The sequence below is a fragment of the Centroberyx gerrardi genome, chromosome 13 (assembly GCF_048128805.1).
Source record: "Centroberyx gerrardi isolate f3 chromosome 13, fCenGer3.hap1.cur.20231027, whole genome shotgun sequence".
Classification (NCBI taxonomy): Eukaryota; Metazoa; Chordata; class Actinopteri; order Beryciformes; family Berycidae; genus Centroberyx; species Centroberyx gerrardi.
This window is the reverse complement of record NC_136009.1, coordinates 4,645,403-4,662,646: the sequence shown is the minus strand read 5'-3', so window position 1 is coordinate 4,662,646 and position 17,244 is coordinate 4,645,403. Positions and strand designations below refer to the sequence as shown.

The following is a 17,244-nucleotide window of genomic DNA, read 5'->3' as shown; positions in this document are numbered from 1 at the left end:
CTATTAAATTCACTTGATGTTTGATGAAAAGTTATTACAACTTTACATTTTAGTTGTTTAGTAGACTTATACAGAGCAACTTTCAATCAAGAGGTGGGAGTTCAGTATGTTGCTCAAGGACAATTGGCTGCTTTATCCATGGCTGCAGCTGTAAAAGAGTTTTGTAAAACTAAACTGAATATTAGTCATTTTACATTGCTCCTTCACTGTTATTGAAGAGTTTGGTTCCAAAATGAGATATCCATCATTTGAAAATGTGACACAGACTACCACTACTACCATTATTGATAATAATAGTAAACTTAATTGATGTAGCACTTCTTAGAGTTTACAAAGTGCTTTAAAGGTGCCATATTGTGGAAAACGGGATTTCACTTGCCTCTTTGATTATAAAGGAGTTGGATGTGCTATCTAAACATGGTGATCCATATTAGAAAAGCGAGCCTCTAAACGAGCCGTTTGGACTTCCGTAACTTTGTGGCGTCACAAAGGTTCGCTCATTATCATTTTTGTAAGAAATAATAGACTAACAAAGTGTTTTTTTCAAAGCGGTTGAGCGGTTGTCATTGTTTATTACCGGAGAGTTTTCCCTACCTGTAGCTGCGGTGTCTCACGTTTCACTCTTGAAACGGTTAGCCAGTCAGAACAGAGGGTCGTTAATATTAATGAGCCTTAAAGACACAGCGACAGAAACAGCCTGTTCTTAAGGCTCAGAGAGATGCTGGAAAATTAACTTGTAAAGATTGAGAGTGTTTTTGGTACATGACACCACACACAGTTTTTAATGGACCTCAAGACATAAAATAAAACACTGGAAAGTGTAGAATATAGGACCTTTAACGATCAAATAAAGTAAACATCATGCTCATAAAATGAATTAAAACAAGTAAAAATACGAAGGAACCATAAGATAAAAGGATAAGAATAAGGGATAAAAAAAAGTATAGCAAAGTATACTATATATAGTATATGTACTATATACTGTATATTACCACTAGTAAAATAGTATGATAAAGACATAGCATAAAAGCAAATTAAAACAAATGATGGCACTTCTAGAGGGATAGTAACGTACCCATTAGGACAAAATGGGAACACTTTCACAGATCCTGTATATTTTGGAGGTAATCCAAAATGGATATACAGCTTTGTGGAATAAATTGTGGAAAGTTGCTTCTGCATTGCAGCAGTATCAGATTTGGGTGTTTCTGTATTTATTCCTTCACTCCCTCTTCTCCTCCAGGATCTGAAAAGAGTCAACAGCTACCCGAAGTCCTGTTTTCTCATCTTCCCAAGTACAACCTCAGCCACGGCCTGATGGAGATGGCCTACAATGAGTACATCAATGAATAGTATGCCAAAATAGGTATGCTCATATCCCCAAGCTATCGCAAGCATAACATATGACAGCAAAATCTATTTTGGTCATGGAGTGAATTGAAGATGTTCGCTCCAAAGTTTGAAGAGGTGACACCTGCTCTTACAAATGAATCCTTGGTTTACAACTTTCAGAGGTCCTCGACGGGTTCCTTGAGGGATCCCCAGCAAAATGAGGAATACATTTAACAGGTTTCACTCGCACCACTGTCATCTCCCCATGTACAGTGTAGACAGTTCTACAATTCAATGCTAAATCAACAACAACTAAAATCTTCCCATGTTGGTCCCTGTGACTAAATCTGATCAAATGGGGGTCCTGGGACCTAGGAAAATGGCAACACTTTAACTTACTGTTACGGTGAGGTGTGGTGAGGACCCAAATGCAGACACAAGGGGCTGGAGCACAGTTCAAAAGACATCTTATTTACTGTTCTGGTAGCTGGTAGCTGGAAGCTGGAGCGAGGGCAGGCAGTCGGAACCCTGGAGCTGAGGATTGGCATGCAGCTGGGCCAAGGCAGGACAGGCAAAGAGCAGAGGTGAGCCAGGCAGAGCGGGCTCCAAAGAGCAGGGAGCCGAACTGATCCGACGAGGGAAGCAGGCGAAGCAGGAAGGCTGGAGTCTGGCCGGCAGGCTGAACGGTAGTCGAGTCCATGGAAAAACAAAGTGTATGATCCCATGGAGAGGGGATGGCAAACTGGGGATAAATACTGTGGGCTGATAGGAAGCAGGTGAGCAGACGAGCAGACCGGTGATGAGCTGATTACAGGCAGGTGTGGAGGGAAGGAGTAGAGAAGGGAGGAAAGACCAAGGGCATCTAGTGGCTGGCAGGAGGATGGCAGGACTGGGGAGCGAAAGGGGTGGTGACCAGGACACAGGGGCAGACAGGGGCAGACCATGGCAGACACAAGGGCTAGGGCTAAGAGGGCAGACACTAGAGCTGAAAGGGGTAGATCATGGCAGACAGGGGCAGACCATGACACTTACATTTGCTGAGGTACATTATAACACAGTTGACATTTTTTCACATTTTGGGCCTATACTCAAAATAGAGGCATATAACCAGATATCACATGGTTCTATGCATCATTTCAAATAAAAAAATTATAAGCATTGTACATTGACATAACGGTGTTGACTTCTAATTATTAGACAGTATTTTTTAAAAATATTCAGAAAGTAAAGCAAGGACGACAAACCATTTCTTACCTAACCCTAACCCTGTGTGTGTGTGTGTGTGCGTGTGCATGTGTCTACATGTTCATTCATTTATTCGGCCTCTATAGACATATTACGTAAAGGAAAAATGCCAGCACTGCTGTTCAAGGCCCTGTCGCCACTGAAGAGGTAGCAGCGCCCTCTGCTGCCTAGAAAGATGAAAAAGCTTGCAGCACCTGGTATTTCCAGGCGGTCTCCCATCCAAGTACTGACCAGGCCCGACCCTGCTTCCGAGATTGGACAAGATCAGGCGCGTATTTTTGTTTTTCTTCTCTTTTATTATGAAAAACACAAAATATAACATATACACTATATACAGTGGGGTTCAAAAGTCTGAGACCACTAGTGAAAATGCTTCTATTTTGCATTCTTTTGTAATTATACACATTTTTTCATTACAAATTATATTATCAGCATAACAATTTGAGTGAAAAGTTGAATCTTTGAAAAATTTACATGAATTCCATAATTTCTTAGTATTTGGTATGCCCCCCTTTTGCTTTAATGACAGCATGCACTTGAGCTGGCATGGACTCCACAAGTTTGTGCAAAACCTGATGATCCATGTTATCCCAGCATGATTAGACAATGTTCTGCATCTTGTGATGGTACTGAATGCTTGGCTTTCTCGGTCTTCAAGTGCCCCCATAAATGTTCGGTGGGGTTGAGGTCAGGTGACTGTGGAGAAAAGTCCATGACAGTCAGCACTCCTTGCTCTTCTTTGGTCTTCAAGTAGTTCGTGCAAAGCTTTGAGGTATGTTTTGGGTCATTATCCTGCTGTTGTGTGAGTGCCATGCACTGCGCCCTTAGAAACTTTCAGTCTAGCCATGTTTGACACTTTGACGCTAAGAAAGCCCCTCTTTGCTGAGAATAACTATTTGACTTCTGACACTTTCACTTAGTTCTGATGCCATATTTCCCACTGTCACAATGCTACTTAGTATGAAATGTTCTGCTGAAAACCTGAGGCACAGCCATATTTATAATAGCTGAACAATGGCTGCAAGTTGATTAACTTAAACAAGCCTCTGATGAGTAGATCAAATCCATCCAATTTCCGACTGGGAATTCCGACTTGAACGGCCGTTCTGTTGCACTTTTCCGTGTTGGAAGTCGTTTTTCTCCGAGTTCCGAATGCAATGGAATGCACCATTAGACTCAAGGAAATCTGACCTTTTTTACAAAGTTGTTAACATGGTCAATGTCACAAATTTGCTTAAATTTGATTAGTGACCTAGAAATAGTGCAGAATCTTAAATATTGCTTCTTTATTTTACATGTCATAACTTTTCTTTGTTTTAAATTTTTCAAAATCCTAAAACTTTCTGTTTATTTCCAGGTTTACATGAAAAAATCCCTGATTTTCAATGTGGTCTCAGACTTTTGAACGCCACTGTACATATCCAGCAATAACAATAGATACAATATATTCTTCCAAAGGCATCTTAAAATAAGAATAGCAACATTATAGTAACAGGATTATTTTTCAGCCATCATGTGCTATACCATCTGAAGGGCTCAACAAATCAAAACGATAGAGAAGTCCATGAGCAGCAATTAATTTCCTTAAATCATAACAGTGTTGAGGTGACTTTACAGACTTTCATCTTAGCTACTTTCTAGACTGTACAGTAATTCATTTACTTCCTTTAACAAATACTTCCTCAAAATGCTCAGTTGATAAACACTTGTGTACCAAAACAATATCTTTTCGTATAATTGCTTTAAAAAGACTCCATACATCTACTTTTTTCTTTTCAAAATGAGCCAATCTTGTAGCACAAAATTCAGTAGATTAACATTCATCTTTTGGTATTTTTTACATACACCAAACAAAACCATTCCCTTCCATTCTAAGGCACCAATTAATTCAGATTTCCAGTTCTTTTCCAACAGCTCCCTCAGTTTATGAAAGAAATCCCTTAAATGATTGCATTCCAAAAACAAATACATAAAGTTTTCAGCATCCATTGTACATACATCACATTCCCTGTTTATTCTGATTTGACGCAGTACAACATTAGTAAATATTCTATTGTGTCTCAATTTGAAATCATTATTTTCACATTCTATACTATTATATTTAACATTAAAATTTTGCCATATCGTTTTTACATTAAATCCAGGAAATACTTGGGACAGATGCTGGTGTTTTATTTTCCCTCTCCAATAATAAATTATAAAAGTTCTTGACCTTCAAAGTAGACAAATCTGTTTTCTTATCACCTTTCTCCACAAAACGATTGGGTAATACACCAGCACTATCGCTCACCTCTTCACTATTAATCCTATCTACCCATTTCCTTGGTAAACAGTTTTTCACTTTTCCATACTCTTTCACAATTGTTCTTCTTTCAACATTGTCATCATATTCCCACACACTATCTAGACTCAGCAATATAGGTGCCAGCACATCCAAGAAGACTTTGTAAAAGTCGCTTGGAAGACCGTCGGAACCAGGACTTTTATTTATCTTCATTTGGTCTACTGCGTTCTTGATATCTAGCAGCGTTGTCTTGGTCGCATACTTTGTCTGCAGTTGGAATCGTGGCACCTACTGAGTATCTCTTCCGCTACATTTAAGTCAGATCCTCCTTTGCTGAACAAGCTAGCATAAAAATCTTGCACAGCGTTAGCGACATCCACCAAGTCAGTTACACACACACACGCACACACACACACCATCCTTGTTCTGTATTTTTCCCAAATAACATTTGCTTTGCCTCGCTTTTTCTACGGCAAGAAAAAACGCTGTACTTTTCTCCTCTTCTACTGCATATTGTGCCCTGCTTCGCACAATTGCACCTTCACACTTTTTCAATTCTATTTCGGATAATTCAGTCTGAAGTCTCAGCAGCCTCTCCATATCCGGATTACTATCCGCGTTTATACTAATAATTTTCATCTTAATTTTGTTCTCCCTCTGCCTCCTTTTATAATTTTCATTTTTTGCAAATTTAATAGTTTTGTATTTAATCATAGTTTTTTTTATTTTCCCACCAATCAGTTATATTTTCCATATAAGAGGCTTTTTTTATTTTATTTATCAATGAATTTTTAACTAAACAGAAGTCTATCCTGCTCTGCTTCAGTGTACCACTTGCACCCGGGAATACTCCCTCCTATATGGGATTTTTCGTTCTCCAAATATTACACATATCATTATTATTCATAATTTCTGATAGGGTAGCTCTTGACATGTCAGCTTTGAAAGTGTCCGAGACATCCAGCCTGCTACACCTAACATTAAAATCCCCTACTATTATGCAGTTATCCCTGATCTTTTCACCCACACTTTTGAAAAAGGATTTTCTGTCTACCTCGCCATTAGGGGCATATATATTTATATAAACCACATCATTATATTTAAATTCTATTATAATTATCCTACCTTTTAAATCACTGTAGCCTATACCAACTTTACCTCGGTTACACATTTCCCTGTTGCCAAAATGGCAACCCCACATGATTTATTATTTATTGTCTGTAAAAAAATGTCCACTCCATTTTGTTTTGCACTCCGGTGCCTTTTCATCGTCCCTGTGTGTTTCCTGCAGGCATATGACTGTCTGCATTACATAGTCTTATTATTTTCTCAAATTTGTCCGTTGATCTTACACCGTTAACATTCATTGCAGCTAGGAGCAACATTATTAAAGATGAAAGTAAGGGGATCATAATAACTGTCTCTCTTTTCTCCCCTTACCTCTCTTCTCGTATCTTTCCACTTCCCCAGCCTCTTCCTTCCAGCCGCCACCTGGGTGAAGTCCATCTCGTCTCCCTCCTGCCGCACCCCAGTGTCCGAACTCTCCACTGCACTCTCCGAGATCATCGTCTGGACTTGGCTGTCCATGTCGGAGACCTCGCCCGCATCTTCTCCCTTCTGCTGCCCCACAAACATGTCCTCCTGGGACAGGTTCAGGTTAGCCGCCGCGCTGGCTGCACTCTGCCTCTCACTCCGACTCCTGCTCCGGCTCTGGCTCCCGCTCTGGCTCCTTGCTCTCGTGAAATACTCAGAGACCAGGCTCGGGGTTTCCCCTCATGCAGCCCCGGCGCCAGGACAACTTTGTCAGACGGGCAATTCTACAGGCTGGGGGGGCAGACACACTGATGACGTAAGGGTCACTCAAGCATAGACATAGGGTAACGTACGTGGACAGCACCGCGATTGTAAATAGCCAACATGTGGCTAGAATATTGCCTATTGATGCGCGAGTTTGCAGAGAAAATCAGTACACAGCAACACATGGCAACATCAGTATGATCTAACATAGCCTATAAGACATAGCTATCTAGCATTTAATATTCCACAAACGAGACCATACTGAGCTATAGGAACGTCCACAACACAACACTGGGCTACACATCACCAGACTAGCACCATACAGTCATAGCTGGTCGCAACTATCATCAGCATTCAGTTGATGACTAGTTAGTCAAGGCTATATAACCTGTGTTGCTGGCTCAACTTTAAATGTAGCCTACATTAAAACTTTTAAATAAACACTGGTTTCAAAATGTATTCTTCATTAACAGTTATAGGTTAATCTAAAGCTACAGGGAACCAACTAACCTGTCAGAACAGCTGGAGCCTGCGGTGCTGGTTGGAGTTGAATCTCCACAGGAGAGCTTCCTTCCATTCGTTTCAGAATTTTCGTGTCAAGTCCCTTTCAAACGCCAATTGTACCAGATGTGCTTTACGCTCATGTAGCATGCTCCTTTGATTGTCAGTGAGTACATTTTTCAGGGCAGAAAAATAATTTTTGCACATTGCTGTCGACGCTCCAAACGTCAGTGCATATTTCAACGCAGCTAGGACACTTGGCATATGGCTTTGAGTGCACTGTGATGTGACTGGAGAAGTCTTTTGATTGTCCACTTCTCGCCAGCAATGCATTCTGACATTTGTTTACGGAGGGACTGACGGGCAACAATGTATTCTGATTCAACAATCTCTGTGTTTGTTAAGTGCATGATGTGTTGAACACGTTTCATGTCCAGGAAATGGTCGTTCTCTGGATCTATAGCTGTAAGTGCTTCAATCAACTTACTGTTTCTTTCTCCAAAACGCACAGAGATTTCGGATTGCACCGCGTCCAATGTACTAGTACAGCCGTCGCAGTTCCACCTCTGGATCGCCCACATCGCCTTGAGCCTGGCCAATGGTGTCCTCCACTAGGTAGGCTTGAAGAGTCTTGTTGACCATTCTTTTTCTCTTGGGTGGTGTTGGAGCATCAGTGTCGTTGCTCTTCTCCCACAGCTCCAAGAAGTCTGTTTCACACTGCAATTTTTCGAGGCATTCTGAAGCACTTGTTATTAATCCCACAGCACTGAGCAGGTCCACATCCTCAGATTGCATCAGTTTGGAGCATCAAGTAGCTGTAGAATTTTGTAGACCATATGGGCGATGAATTTGAAGCTGGTCTCTGACACTGCCCTGATCAAGCCAACTGCCTCCATGCGCACATCGGCTGCATATGCACGATTGCCATCTATCTCAGACAATAACGTAAGAATGTCCTGAAAGGACTTGAGGATTGCTGAGACAGTTGAAAGATGCCCTGTCCACCGCTGTTCAAGTAGCCTCTTAAGCTGTGTTCCAGTGTACAAGACAGCGATCGTCGGCTTTTTGATGAATTTATACAACAAGCTGCATACGTTAAAAAAGTCATCTACTGCCTGCTCGGATGATATTGCATTAACAACCACTACATGAAGCTGGTGATTGAAGCAGTGCACATAGGGTACATCTCTACCTAATTTGTCCTGCAAAATCTTCTGGACTCCTCCGTTTTTGCCGGACATAAGAGAAGCCCCGTCATAAACCTGACTCAATATTTTAGACGTACTGAGCCCAGCTTTTTCCAGCTCCTCAATGATTGTGTTCGTCAGAGTTTGGGCATCCCCCTTTTCAGCTGTCGCCATAGCGACAAGGCGTTCTGTCACCTCGTAATCATCTCTAACGAAGCAAACGATGTCCCGTCTGCCTTGATTGTATACCATGACTCTGCAACTTCACGAACAATTTCTTCAGTCACTAAACTGCTCATGGTAGCAATAATTTGGTTCTGATTATCGTGAGAAGTGTAAGTTGCATTATGTGGTATTGTCTTTATGACACTAGGTAGCTCTGAATCTTTACGCAGAGTATACGCGAATAATGAGAGGAAGAGTCCACTGCCACCCTCTGTTTGACTGTCAAAAGTGTCCATGCTTCCCCTAAACGGCAATTGATTCACTGCGAGAAATTCAATCATGTCCACTACAGAAGAGAGATAGTAGTGATTTCTTGCTAGCTGGTCACTGTTAACCAGCGTAGAAATTTCCTTACCAGTTTTGCCCCGTCTCTCTCTCTCTTTCCACATAGCTGTGCTTAATAAATGTTCTTTAGACACAGACTGTTTGTTTAGTCCTTTTCCCGTTTCTACGGCATGCTTCCAGTCACAAAAGCCCCTCACAGTGAAAGCTGGGTCTGATGATGAAGTCAGGAATTTTCTGCAGGGAAAGCAGAACGCAGCATCCAACTGTACTGAATATTCCAACCATTCTCGCTTTTGGTACCACGATCCTACAAATGAGCGTTTTTGTGTTTTGAATTTACGACATGGAAAAGGATGTAGGACAATCTCTGCAGGCATTTCGTCGCCGAGATCCACGGGCGGTCTGGGTGGGCCATGTGAGCTGCTCGAGCTTGTGGAGGAGGAGGGCGTAGAGTCAAGTGGCGGCGGTGTGGCGGGTGTTAGGAGAGTCTCTGTGGCCAGCGACCCCTCACTGCTACTTGCGGCTGCCACTGTACTGCTGTCTCCCTTTGTTCCACTTTTAAAAAACTTTCTTATATCCATTATGTTGTTGCTACCTAGAGCAAGACAAAAAGCAAACCAACGTCCTGAAGTCCACTGTCAGAACGTCAGAATTGCAAAGATCCACAAGGTCCTCACGCTTACGTTAGCTCTTTGAGCTGCCAACTTTTTGCCTGTTTTGTTATGGTAGCCTACAAATAACACTAGCCAAATTAAAAAGACTCTTAAACCAATGTATGTGTTTCAAACATTTAAAATCAGATTACCAATCAGCTTTGTGCCTATTTATTTCAACAATTCATTGTTTCTCCCGTTTTTTCCGCAGGCCTGGGAGTTGGGGGTGGGGGTAGGGATGGGGAGGCTTGGGGTCATTTTGAGGCGGGCTAAGCCCATCGATGCCGTCCTTGATGCCGGGGTTGCCCTCATGGCTACTGGCGGCCCAAGGGGTACACTGTCCAGGCTGCTTCCCATGCTTTCCTTCTCTTTCTGCTCAGCAGACGACACTTGCTTCTGGGCGCAACCGGGGCGTCACTGTCTTCTTCTTCCTCCTCCTCTGCCTCCGCCTCCCCCTCATAGTCTGAAATGAAGCAGCTGTCTTCTTGCACACTCTGCTGCTCACACACGCATCTCTCCTTTCTGCTCACACATCCCTCGCAGTACGTGGTGCTTTCCTGGCACTCCCTCGCGTAGTGCCCTGGTTGGTTTCACTTGTGGCATTTGAATTCGGGACACTCCCTCAATATGTGCCCCGGTTGAATGCATAGTCTACACACCTTAACCTGGTTGTCGTGGATGACTCTGAAGTACTCAGTTCCTTCCAGAGTCTCGAATTTTGTATGGCAGATTGAACTGCCTCATTGAATTGTACTCTGCAAAATCATGTCCCGTCATAAATGTCAGTGCCTACCCATTTCCTCCTTTTTATTGACGAAATCGCCTTCATTCCCCACACAGTCAGTTTAGTCAGTATTTCCTCGTCAGATATGAAGTTATTATTATTATAACTAAGGTTCGGGAACAAGACCACGCCTCAAGCACACATTCAATTTCCTGCTCCACCCTATTTAAACGCGCCTAACCATAACCTTTTCTCTCTCTTGTATGTCTCAGTTCTATCGTTTTGCGTACATTCTCAGACAGATCGAGCTTTGACAAAACGTATACTTAAATTGATCCCTTACCTGCCCTCGTCATGGATCACAAGCTCCAGCTTTACATCTCGGACAACGACCTGTTCGACCAAGTTCTCAGCCATCCCGGTTACGCTCCGTGATCCAGGTTCCTCAACAGCCAATCGTCCATTACTCTCCCTCCAGCAGTTCCAACGAGATTCCCCCTCACCTCCGCGTTCCGATAGAGGTAGAAGTCGCCGTAGTCGTTCAAGGGGAGACATCCCCTCTTCCACTCACCATCTATCTATCTATCTATTACCAGGCGAGGCCGACAAACAACTTACATTAGAGCTCCACTACCAGCATTGCGTTGCGTTGCCATCAGCGTTGCGCCAACGTGACGTTCTTCCTGCTCCACAGAGCGTGTTGACTTTTGAATGGATTCACCAGAAAACAATCAATTCAACTTTATTCCAATGCGGGAGAACGCGTGCATCAGCCATCGAGAATTGAACCTCTGTGATTTTTTCGCTTGGACGCAGCCATCGGACACAACGCAACGCGAGCAGTGGAGCATCTTTCAGTGCTGGTAAAGAAATCATTCCTTTGATGGCTGACGCCCGATGGCTGTAGTGGAGCAGGGCCATCAGGATTCACCCCAAACACACACCGTGCGCCGTCGCGGCACCAACATAACCGACTAGACGCCCGCTTGCAGCACCTCCTTAAAGAAAAGAAAATCTCTTTCCACCGCAACGACAACAAAGCAAAACTTTTTCAGCTTTACACAAATTCTCTCCGCCCTAATCCTCCTCCGGTGACAACAACAACAAACACTCCCGCGCCTCTGGGTTCTCAAACCAACGTCGCCGCCGTCAGGACTAACCCCGATGATGTCATCACGCCGCCTAACGCGGCAGGGCCGCATTCAGCCAATCCAACCCTCAGTTGTGAGGGCCAGGTCATATCTCCCCCTGTGCCTGCTCCCTCTGTTTCCGATCTGTCTCGTCTCTTTTCTTCTTTTCTATCATCCCTGTGTCCGCAGGCTGCACAAAACACCCTTGCACATGCATCCCTTCAACCCAGCATCCCTTCATCTTCCCTTCCTTCAGCCAGTGCCAGTACAGCTTCCTTGGCTCCTTTAGCCCCCTCTTCCTCCTCCATCAGAGTATGCTCTACTACCCAGAGTGCCCCGACAGCGGCAAGCCATAGCGGTCCCACCAACCCAACACCCCTACTTCCTAGTAACCTGTCCTTTTTCCCCTCCCTCCCCAACCCCTACCCCCCCCTTCCCCATCACCCAAATGTTTTTTACCCATCCGATAATCCTTCTCTACCTACAGCACCCCCTGAAGCCAGTCCTCCAGCTTTCCCGACAGCACTTCCCACAGCCAGTCCTTTCACTTTAGCCTCTGCTCAGCTTCCAGTTCGCCCTGCTTCAGCGTCACGACCATCCCCGGTCTCATCCACTCTCAGGCAACAGATCATTTCGGGTAACTACGTCAATCTTGCTCAGCTCCTTCAGCCTTCTATGTGTAATCACCATAATCCCAGGGAGCTGCAAAGCACTCAAGGACCAGTCCTGCTGAGACATCCTTTGCCCAACCGTTCCAGAGAACTCACAGCCACAGAATTTGCCTACGCCTTCTCTCTTTACCGTGACATCATCTGCTCAGTTTTCCCCGACTGCAGGGCAGAGCTTGACGACTACATGTCCATTATCCTGGACATAGCCCTGCGGTTCGGTGGCACCGGATTTTACACCACAAATCTACCACATTCTCTTTGCCTCCCAGGCAGCAGGACACATCCAACAATTCCCCCATGGTTCCACCATTCCCAGCATCCCTACAGTCTCATCCCCAGTTCAGACTTTTCCATGCAGTACGCAACCGTTAATCACGCCATTTCACTCATCCGTCTCGCAGGCCAAGGAGCTTGGTTGGCCAAAGCAGACATCACCAGTGCCTTCAAAGTCCTCCCAATACACCCAGACTACTGGCGTTTCTTCGGCGTCCTCTGGAAGGGTGCTTATTATTTCGCCGTCCGCCTTACCTTCAGGTGCAAGAGCAGCCCCAAAATATTTGACTCCCTCTCTGAAGCACTCTGCTGGATCCTCACCAACAACCACAAACTCCCATATGTTGTCCACTTGCTAGACGACTTCCTTATCGTTACACCACCATCCTCACCCCATCATATGGTCTCACGACTCTGACATCTGCTTTCTCCGAACTCGGCGTCCCTCTCTCCTCAGAGAAAACAGAAGGACCCAGCACTTCACTTGAATTCCTCGGCATCACACTGGACTCTGTCTCTTTTCAAGCCTCACTGCCCTTTGAGAAAATACACTGCACTCCTTTGGGGGAACGAGTGGTCCAAGAATGCCATTCTAATGCATACAGACAACACTGCAGTCGTCAACATAATAAATAAAGGGTGATCTCACTCACTGGACATCATGCAGTTCATGTGAACGCTTACTCTGGTCTCAGCTCAGCACCAATTCATCATCTGTGCTAATCACATTCCCGGTTACAAGAACACCATCGCTGACTCCCTGTCTCGCTTCTCATTCCAGAAATTCAAACTCTTGGCGCCAGACTCCGACTCCCATCCCACTCCACTTCCACTGTTTTCAGCCACCATCTTCAACTAACCCCGCAGCTCCAACACCTGGTCTCAGCATCCCAAGAAGCCATCCTCAATAGCCTTGCTCCCCGAACACTGTCATCATATTTTACAGGATGGAACTGCTTCAAGGCCTTCCACACATGCCACAATCTGCCGTTTCCTTCCTTAGATGTTTTAACCTTAACTAATTTCATCACCTACGCCCATTCAACCCTCCATGTTAGAACTTCAACCATCCACGTCTACATCAGTAGCATCAACTTTGCCCCATGCCTGTTACGGTGAGGTGTGGTGAGGACCCAAATGCAGACACAGACACAAGGGGCTGGAGCACAGTTCAAAAGACAGTTTATTTACTGTACTGGTAGCTGGTAGCTGGAAGCTGGAGCGAGGGCCTGGGCAGACAGTCGGAACCCTGGAGCTGAGGAATGGCATGCAGCTGGGCCAAGGCAGGACAGGCAAAAAGCAGAGGTGAGCCAGGCAGAGTGGGCTCCAAAGAGCGGGGAGCCGAACTGATTCGACGAGGGAAGCAGGCGAGGCAGGAAGGCTGGAGTCTTGCCGGCAGGCTGAACGGTAGTCGAGTCCAAGGAAAAACAAAGTGTATGATCCCACGGAGAGGGGATGGCAAACTGGGGATAAATACTGTGGGCTGATAGGAAACAGGTGAGCAGACCGGTGATGAGCTGATTACAGGCAGGTGTGGAGGGAAGGAGCAGAGAAGGGAGGAAAGACCAAGGGCATCTAGTGGCTGGCAGGAGGATGGCAGGACTGGGGAGTGAAAGGGGTGATGGCCAGGACACAGGGGCAGACAGGGGCAGACCATGGCAGACACAAGGGCTAGGGCTAAGAGGGCAGACACTAGAGCTGAAAGGGGCAGATCATGGCAGACAGGGGCAGACCATGACAATGCCCTTCTGTCTCTCATTCCCACATCAGCATGCTAATCAAAGGTCTTCGAAAGGACCGAGCCACAACTCCCATCGTTACCCCTCACTTCAGACCTCCTCACACATTGCATCCAAACCCTTCGCACAGGATACTTATCCCCCTTCATCGACGCCACCCTTGAATCCATGTTCCTCCTGGCCTTCTTTGGGTTTCTGCAATGTTCAGAATTCACCTCCACCACCTCCATCTACGATCTGTCTCGCCATGCAAGTCTATCTGACCTCTCTACACATTCCGACTCCCTCGTCTTCAACCTCAAATTCAGCAAGACCGACCAACTTGGCGTGTCACATCCCATTGTCCTGTTTCGCCTAGATTCATACTTAAGCCCATTCAAACCTTTATACAACTACATAAATTCCAGAATAGCTCCCCACGCTTCACCCCGAGACCCTCTTTTCATCACTGAGTCTGGAGGGATCGCAACACGTTTCTGGTTCCACCAACATCTCCGCCGAGTCCTATCAAAATCAGGAATATCTCCTGAACTATACTCCGGCCACTCATTTCGTATCGGAGCCGCTTCCACTGCTTCTAGACAAGGAATTCCTGACCATACGATCAAAATTTTCGCCCGTTGGTCATCTCAAGCCTACCACAGCTACATTCGCAGCAATCTCAGTGACGTTCGAAAAGCCCATGCTCATCTCTGCATATGAAGATCTCTTTGGGGGAAATGACCCCAAACCCTAACCCCATCAGCGAGACAGTGCCCCCACTCTGAGTCTCAATTCCATGGTTCCTCGAGCTAACCATCGCCCCCAACTCATCCGACCCCTCGATTCATCCCTTCATCTCGACCCCTGATTCATCCCTCCATTCTCGACCCCTCTTTCCCTCAATAAACCGTCTAAATACATCTCATAGTGGCGTGGTCTTTGTTAGTGAAATATAGGTGGGGAGATTTAGAAATTATACCACCATTTCATCCCTTGCCACCTCTTTCGCCATTATTTTTGATTGTTTTATTTTGAAACCGCCCAAAAGTCTGGCGTGCACAGGGTGGTGTGGCTGTAAGCAATTGAGGCCGCCGCAGGAAGGCATTTTATAGATGGCTTGCCCTGTGCATGTTGCACTGTCGTCTCAAACCCATCCACCAAGTGGGCCTATTTCTCTCTCCTTTGTTATCATTAACCCTCTCGGCCATTGTGGTCACCGGCGGGAGAGATCACATAGTGTTTTCTCTCACCTACATTTGCGGTTTTGTGATATTTTGCTATGTCCTCAAGGGAATGCTAACTGTTGCTGGCACATGAACAGGGATGTCATCCTTGTACTTCCTCTGCAAAAGTTACTGTACTGCCGCTTGCCAGCACTGCTGTTCAAGGCCCTGTCTCCACTGAAGAGGGAGCAGTGCCCTCTGCTGCCTAGAAAGATGAAAAAGCTCACAGCACCTGGTATTCCCATCTCTCGTCTTGGAAAGATGAAAAAGTTTACAGCACCTGGTATTCCCAGGCAGTCTCCCATCCAAGTACTGACCAGGCCAGGCCCTGTTTAGCTCCCGAGATCAGACGAGATCAGACGCGCTCAGGGTGGTGTTGCCGTGTGCAATTGAGGCAGCCACAGCTAATAGTTTAATAATCAATGTAATACATTTTAACTCCTGTTAATGTAACTTTTTCCCACGGCGCAGCTTAGAGAGCTGAGAGGTTTCACCCTGTGGCAGGACCTCACTGTCTATTAGGGTTACCCCAAGTTGATAAATCAGTGTCTGGCATTGATTGGCAACTTGCAGTTGTTAAAAATCGGTGCTCATTGAACCATTTCAACAGCCATTACATTGCGAATGTGATGGCACAAGAGGCAGAGTTCTTCAGTTTTAGAGGCAGAAGTCTTTGATTAACATATGCAAAGTGCATTAGAAAATACATGTCCCTTCAAGCACGACCAGTGATCCTTTCACATTCCAGTTGCAATACCTGGTGGTGCGTGGAAAGGCTGTTTGATGAGAAGCTGAAGTAGCTCAGTTGGGAGAGCATTGCACTGAAGATCTAAAGGTTCCTTGTTCAGTCCTGGGTTTCAGCAAGTGCAGAGTTCCCTTGTGTGATGCAGTCTTTTTTTGTTAATTTTTTTATGTATAAAGGAGTTACTTACATCATTAAATGGCACATTTAAGATTGCTAGAGATGTGTATTTTGCCCAGTGAGTCGCTGCAAATTTCTGTTCAGTATTATTGATCATCTTGTACATCCGGCCCCTCCTGTTGTTTCAGCCTCCTGTGCTGAGGACTGTGAGACATTTTCATCATTCTTTATTGACAAGATCAATGGACAGACAAATATATATATTGTTCAAACCCAATAGTCTCAGTAACCTGATCATTCTTCACGACTGGATATCTGCAATTTTTTTTCTGCAAAATTTCCTTCATTTAACTTTGAAAAAAACAAAAGTTCTAGTCTATTTTCCACTTCTTCCCCATTTGTTCTTTCTCTCTGCCCTCCCCATCCTCCCCATTTTTCTTTCTCTCCCACCCCCTCTTCCTACCACACCTCCTCCTCCTTCCCCTCTTCCTCAATCACTTACTCTCCCTCCTCTCATTCTGAATCTTCGTGTCACTCTCTCATCAGCCTGCTCCATGGCTTTCACAACTTAATTACTTCAGGTACTCTGTTTCTACATAATGAAGTGCTGATTGCTGTGTGAACAATTAGCAATTAGCACATCCTGTGGTGTGCGCTTTACCAACCCTGCTGTAACCAAATGATAGAAAAACAATTTTTGCTTTGGAAAATGGTATATGTAGTTTCGTAGTGAGTATGACAACAATCAGTGTTGAAAAGAGTTGGTATGGCTGTGTTAATGCTACAATATGCAGCTTTTTTCACATTAAAATAACAATAAATAAATAGGATATATGTGGCCTTTCTTTGCCCAAATTTAAATACTATTTTGCTTTTCATCTAAGAGCAATCAAAATCTGGCTATAGATAGATTCCATTTTTCATTAGAGAATACCTACAGAATTCAGGATCTACCATTTTGCTGTCAAACAGAAAACTCCTGAGGCACACATGGGGTCTAATATAGTAAACACATTGTCTGTATAGCTCTGTATTGAAAATCATCTTTCTATTGACTGCACATTTAATTTAATACCTCCCATTTGGTGTAACAATTATCTTCTGTCTGGGTCTATGGCATTTAGTTTTCCT

At 44.6% G+C, this 17,244-nt stretch overlaps 1 pseudogene; it reads right to left on the bottom strand.

Annotated features, from left to right (window-relative positions):
• Window positions 1-15,519: 15,519 nt before the first annotated feature.
• Window positions 15,520-15,638, bottom strand: LOC139908958 (5S ribosomal RNA; annotated as a pseudogene).
• Window positions 15,639-17,244: the final 1,606 nt, after the last annotated feature.